The following is a 7293-nucleotide window of genomic DNA, read 5'->3' on the forward strand; positions in this document are numbered from 1 at the left end:
TTCTATGTATGCCTCGAATTATCAGAGGTAAACTGTACATAACTTCACTACCTAAAGGTTTTCACTTTAGATTTTCTTAAACAGGTAACCAGAAATTTTAGAACTTTTACAAAATCAGGTTTATGTGATCATATATGTTGCATTCCTATTGCTATTATAATGAAGAATACTTTTATTATAGACATGCCTCTCGAACAGGGGTCTTTCACTGGTCTTTCATTTCATTCACATGTTTTCCCTAACATTCTCTGATGTTGTGTGCACAAGGATGCACTTAGGTGGGCTTGGGTCACACTTCTTCATCAGACCAAAGCCGTTGGCTTGGGTGGAAGAGTTACCATCTGTGTGTATTCCTGTGTGCAGGAATAACACAACTTCCATATGTATGTTTATGGGAAATATATTGTCTAAGGAAACTGTTCACAGAATCCTGTTTTAGATGCTTGGAATTTCCCTGCAAAATGAAGCAACCAAATAAGCTGTTTGTCCCTCGGTATAACTTGATGAAAACAGCTCTATTTCTGTAGCTGTGAATGTTTTAATATTAATCTTTATTACCTTTAACTGTAATAAATCCCATTTAGCATTGTTGTTGAAAATCAGATTATCGTTACTAGTTTAGCTTTCATGTAATCTTGAATCTGAAAAATTGGTAGATTTACTACTTGAAAGGACTTTTCTAGCACCTTCTCAGTTTCTGCACTTTCATCTTTGTCTTCCTCAATATCTTCTTCCACCACTAATAATAGTGTTTTAACATTTTGATAGAGCCAGCCAGGTGGAAGTCTTTCCTCAAACTGTTCGTGACAACTAGATACATTAATATATATAAATTTAGGAATAAATTTTAACTGGGAATCATCATCTTATTCATATGGCCATTTTACTGGAAAGATGTACAACCATCTGTATGAGTCTCTAAGTCTCTCATGGGTGTGGGTTAGTGGGGAAGGAGGGTAGGAATGGACCTTTGAACCATTATAGTCAGTTCTCAAACTTCCATGCTAAGTAAGAGAGGAGTAGCTCTGATAATCCCAAAGTGTGAATCATCTAAGAGCTCTTTCTCATTATTCACTGTTTAAGTGGATAATGAGAACTTTTTTTTCCCCTAACATACTTATGTTCTTAATTCTGTTGGGCTATGTAATAAAAAGTAATTTTTGACTTAACTTATTTGTGTTCCAAGAGCTAGGAGTGGGAGGATGGCAGGCGTTCCAGAAGCATGCTGGCTGGTGGGAAGATTTTGGCCTGTATTAAACTTTGTTAAAGATACTCAAGAAATTGGATAAGCCAAATAGGGAAACTATAAGAGATTACTTTAGCTCAGCTCCTTATTTGAGCACTGAATGATCAGGGGGATGTTCTTTCAATTTAAATGTTAGGGAATTACTTTTGAAAATTTTATATTTATTTTGGTATTCGTGCACACTAATGAAATACACAAGAATTGCATATTTGAATAAATTGAATCAACGTAGATTGAGATAATCCAGATAGCTAGATAATCAAACTAGGTAACTCAGAAACAAACATCCCAGTTACTTTTTGTCAACAGCGAGGTTTCTTTGAGTTTGTTTTCAATTTTATTTTGTCTATATTTGCTTACTTCAAAGTAGTCCTAAAATGACTACATGAAAAAATAACTACACTTACATGGCAATATGCTGTGTTTTTTTCTACTTAATTTTAGTTGGACAGGTAAGTTTATACTAGTTCAAATTCTTTATTATGTGATATATATAAGGCACGCATGAGAGGCGTTATGGGCAGAGGGAGAGGGAGAAGCAGACTCCCTGCTCAGCAGGGAACCCAAGATCACAATCCAGCCAAAGGCAGATGCTTAACTGACTGAGCCACCCAGGCGGCGCCCCTGTGATGTGATTATATTTGAATGCTGGTGTAGGAATCAGAATATGTGGGTTCTATTCAGAATTTTACCTCTTCCTGCTGATAATATGAGGAGAGACATCATGGCTCACTTTTGTCTAATGCTAATTTCAACTTGATAATACTATTTGAAAGAGCTTGAACTTGACCACAAGCTTGATATGTGCAAACAGTGTGATCTATATTCAGAGAAAAAAAAAACCTCCTAATACTATCACAGGCTGAGCTAATAAGAATAAGTATCTAGAGAAAGAGAAGGTGGACATCCTTTTCTGATCTGCACTGTTAAGACTTCAGCTGGAATAGTATGTCCATTTCATGACACCACATTTTGCAGGGGGGTCATTGGGAAAATGTTCGGCATCTGGACCCATGGCTTTCAAAATTTTTTGACCATGATCCATGATAGGAAATACATTTTATGTCACAACTCATGGTGTGTGTGTGTGTGTGTGTGTGTGTGTGTGTGTATGTTTGTGTGGTGTAACAAAAGTGTCATAAAATACTTATACATGCGATAGTTTTTTTTAAAGTTATTTATTTATGTAATCCCTACACCCTGAGATCAAGAGTCACTCAAGACTCACATGCTCATGCTCCACTGCCTGAGCCAGCCCGGTGCCCCAGTGATAACAATTTAATACATGTGATAGTTTCCACCCCACTAAGTAATGCTATGTTAGGGTTCATTTTTAAACAATTGATATTATGAAGCAACTCAAGAGCACATCCCCACATTTGGGAAAACACTAATCTGAAACATTTATTTGACTAATAATTTAGCGGTCCTCCTCCTCCTCATCACTAGTTGACACTAAGCACCTTAGTTAATATGCAGCTGCTTATCAAATAGTGTGTACTGTTCAGTATACGTTTATATATTGCAAAAAATAGTCAATCCACATATCAGAGGAAGGTAGGTGGCTAGCTACAGAGACAATTAAAATGACTTTTGCGAGAGCTAGTCTATGTGGTTCCACTGCTTAAAAGGAAGAAAGTGTTGGAGCACCTGGGTGGCTCAGTCAGTTAAGCATCTGTATTCAACTCGGGTCATGATCCCAGGGTCCTGGGATCGAGCCCCACATCGGGCTCTCTGCTCAGCAGAAAGCCTGCTTCTCTCTCTCCCTCTGCCCTTCCCCCTGCTTGTAATCTCCTTCAAATGAATAAATCTTAAAAAAAAAGAAGAAAGTTTCATAATTTTGTCTTAACTTTGTGTATCAGTGATGTATTTGTTAATCATATTGTTATTCCCATAGAGGAATAGAAGAAAAAAATCAGATATAACTAAAAAAATCAGAAATACCATTTTTATCGATTGATTGATTGATGTTATTTATCTATTTGAAAGAGAGAGAGCACAAGTGGTGGGGAGGGGCAGAGGGAGAGGGAGAAGCAGACTCCCCTCTGAGGAGGGAGCCCGACGTGGGGCTGAATCCCAGGACCCTGAGATCCCGACCTGAGCTGAGAGCAGACGCTTAACCGTCGGAGCCACCCAGGCGCCCCCAGAAATACCATTTTAAACAAATAAAGAATGGAGACTACGTTGCATTCTGTGTAAACAAATAGAAATTAAATTCCCACTTAGTGCCTTGCTCCCTTATTTCATCTGCCTCCTATCCCTGGTCAAAGCACCTCTCTCCTGCATTGTTGAGCATCTGAATTCCTGACTCAGAATGACACTTGCAACATATTTGGTTGAAAAAATAGCCGCCATACTTTTCTGATTAGATGCATTTATTGTTTCAAGTTGTGTGGTGCCATATGAAAGGGGATTACAGGCACTTTTGGACTGAATTTTACAAATCCATATTCCCTATTTTCCGTTTGATGTATCGCTTTGTTATAGCATACGCTGTACCACCATCTCTCCGGGTTTTTGTCTTTTTGATGATACTCTTATTTTTCATTCCACCTGGAATAAAAAAACACAGGAATTACTGTTGGTATACACCGAACACAAGAGCAACAGATGGTGTAGCACGTTTTAGCAGCACTTTTGAGGAGCCTTACCGTAAAGGGACAGCAAGTTCACTGGAAACGGGGCAGTGTGGGGGGCACTGAGGGAGGGGGGTGATGGCAGACGTGCTGATGGAAGTGATCCAGTAAAGAGGAGAAGCACAATGTGTTGGGGATAGAATTTTGTGCACGGGTGGAGGGGTTGGCCTTAACGTGGCTAGCTCCCCTGTAACAAGAGGAGGGAAGGCAGAGGATAGGTAGCAGAGGGAGTGGAGCTCTGGGAGCTTGGGCAAGTTCTCTCTCTTAGGGAAAGGAAAAAGAAAAAACCATGACTGTCACCTGAGTGGGAGGCTCAAATACACTAGGGATTTGAGAGGAGAGGAAAATACATGAGGCTTCTAGATCAGGAGGGGAGATGGACTAGGGAAATGGAAGAGTATATTTTTTAGGAAACAAGTACTAGAATTTAAACACTGGGGCAATAATAGCATGCATTCTTTTCTTTTGAAAGATACTGACAATTTACCTCTATAAAAGTTGGACCCGTTTCTACTCTTACAATATGAGCTCACCTGTTTCCCTGTTCCTTTGCCAACACAGTATATTATCAAACATTTTGATCTCTTTCAATATAATATTTGAAAACTCTTATTTTGGTATACTTTTAAATTTTCTATTTATTATACACAAGGTAAGTATCTTTTCATACGATTACGAGTCAAAAGTTACAAGAGACATTTGGATTTTTCTAGGGAACTACCTCTCAATCTTATGAGGCAAACAGTTCTACTTTGTGTCTCTGTCACTCAACCTACCCTGGGACCCCCAGCAGCTTAGGGTAGCAAAGATCTTAGAAGAGGTGTTAGGTTTTGTCTAAGCTCATTAGAAACAAGTTAGTGTCAGAATGGGGATCATAACCCAGAACTCCTGATCTCCTGGCTAGGACTCCAGTTCTGTGCTCGGTGCATGGGGAAGACAAAGGTTTTGGAGCAGGCAAGTGATGAAACATTCATGCGTGAGCTTTAGGAAGGTGAACAAGCCTGTGTGTGTGTGTGTGTGTGTGTGATGGATGATGCGGGGCGAGGAGCAGTGGCTCGCTCGCAGCAGGCAGTTAGCAAATATGTAGCAGTGACCCCAGCAATGGCTGTGAGTCCTCACCCACCCTCCCAGGTCCTCAACTTCCCCTGATGTCCTGAGAGTAGTATGGAAGGGCAAGAGGCAGGGCTCCCACTTAGAAGGCTGGGGAAGGAGATCTGAGGGAGGTGACAGGTTTCAGATAGGTTTAGGGAGCTTAGGAAATGACTTGGAATCATAGAAGGAGCCGGAAATGTTGTTTTCCTGCAGCTAAAATGTTAAATGTTAATGAAATTAATGTAGTGTACTCCACGTCCAGTAGAATAATTTTACTGTATTTGCAAATATTCACATCAAATATTTGCCATCATTAATACGGAACAGTAAGGATAGAGTCCATTTGGTTTCTGGTCTGCTTTGTTGTCTTCATTAGAAGATAAGAAAGTCAGTGTCACGGAGGGGCCAAGACTAACAGTAGTTAAATAGTATTATATCATGTAGATATTATTTACTTTGTAAGAAATTGAATCATTTTTGTATGCTGCATATCTCCAACAAGCATTCTTCTGACTGTACAGATTGATTCCTCTCTTTTGAAATAAACAGAATTCTCACTAGCATTCAAACAAAAAAAGCAAAGCAAAAGACGAATAACTTTAAAGAAAGCTGTACACTTGCAAATCATCTGTCTGGACTCATATGCTGTACTACCAAACCATGCACTTCAAATTACAATTACGTTCACATGGGCAGATTAGGAATGAGGATTTTGTGTGTGCCAACCAAAAAAAAAGAAAAAAAGGAAAGAAAAGCAATAATCCCTAAAGAGAATGTTCAACTTAAAGACACAGAAGATTGTAGTATTTAACTTCTGAGCAAATGCTCATCTAATTATTTTTGTGGCCAAGGCTGATAACCACTACAGAGGCAAAGACAGAATTTCATAATATACAAGAGAACCCTTAGCCTTTATTTTCTTTTGAAATAACTATAATCTCACTGGATGTGAATACTGCATTGATTTACCTGAGTAATTTGATGGATATCCACTGTCTTCATAGGCTTCCTTGTTCTCATCTGGTTCATTTGGCGATCTGTTGACTCTTATGGGTGCTGCAAAATATTTGTGACTATTTACTGGTTTGAAAACTTTTAACAGGAACACGTAATTACCCTAGGATACAATTTTACTTCCCCAGTGGCTAGTGTTACTTTTTAAGCTTATTGTCCAGTTAATTTTCACTTACCGGAATAAGACAAGTAGAAATGAAGTTGGCATTCCACTAAAAGCACGAAAAGAAAAAAATAAAATAACTTCGGCATTTTCTCCACGATTTAAATATTTTAATTCTTCTATCAGAAAAAGTTTAACTGTGGTCCAGTTATCTGCCCTTTCTCGAGCCTTTGAGCTAATATGCTCTGCTCCTCCCTTCAGGATTCTGAAGTACAGCCACCAATATGAGGTCAGCTCATTTCACCATAATGGTATTACCTCACAGAATCAAGCCGGCCAGTGGGGTGCCTGGGAGAATGAAGGGGCAGGCCTAAGAGTTGCGTAGGGCCTGTGGCTACAGGGTAATGAAGACTAGTCTCCTGCCCTTAGATTACGGCTCAGTAACAGAAGGCAGACAGGTATCAGTGATAATTCACGGTGACACACGTCACAAGAATCAAATAGAGGAGGGAGTAGCATGTTAAGAGGCTAGATTCTATGCTCAACATGCCTGGATTCCAATCCTGGTCCCTCACTTATTAGCTGACCTTCAACAAGCTGTTTGCTCTCTGAGTCTCAGTTTTCTCATGTATAAAATGGGAGTGAAAATAGTAGCTCTCGCATATGGTTATTGTGATGGTTAAATAAGATAATCCGTGTAAAGTTCACAGAGCAATGAATGACACTGAACACATGTCAGCCATTGCTATTATAGATGGAGATATCTACACGCAGAGTAAATCAACAACTCCGTGCACTTCTAACCTCTGAGATATTATTTATTCAGAGACTTATGCCCAAGTGGCTGCCTCCCAATTTATTTTGTGGCAACAAATTGGATAATCCCAAACTGTGAAAGTGGAAATGAAAAGTGGGTGGCACCCAAGAAGGTTCTTAGCCCTTACCCTTGCCCCATCCGGAAGTCCTCATTATACCCAAGGCAGTTTCAGGCTGCCCCTCTTCCACAGCCACGTGGAAGAAAGTGAGCCAGTAGGTCCTTGGACCCTTCCAAAGCCCTCCGAGATGAAGCATGGGCTCCTGCCTGTCTGGCAGCAGACGTCAGCTACCCTTTATGAATATTGTGTAGATGGCCAGTTTACATGCTACCCCCAGGCAGGCTTTGGCTTTATTCCTCCAACACCCCATTCCTGTCTTCTTCCTCG

This window comes from Ailuropoda melanoleuca, chromosome X (assembly GCF_002007445.2).
Source record: "Ailuropoda melanoleuca isolate Jingjing chromosome X, ASM200744v2, whole genome shotgun sequence".
Lineage (NCBI taxonomy): Eukaryota > Metazoa > Chordata > Mammalia > Carnivora > Ursidae > Ailuropoda > Ailuropoda melanoleuca.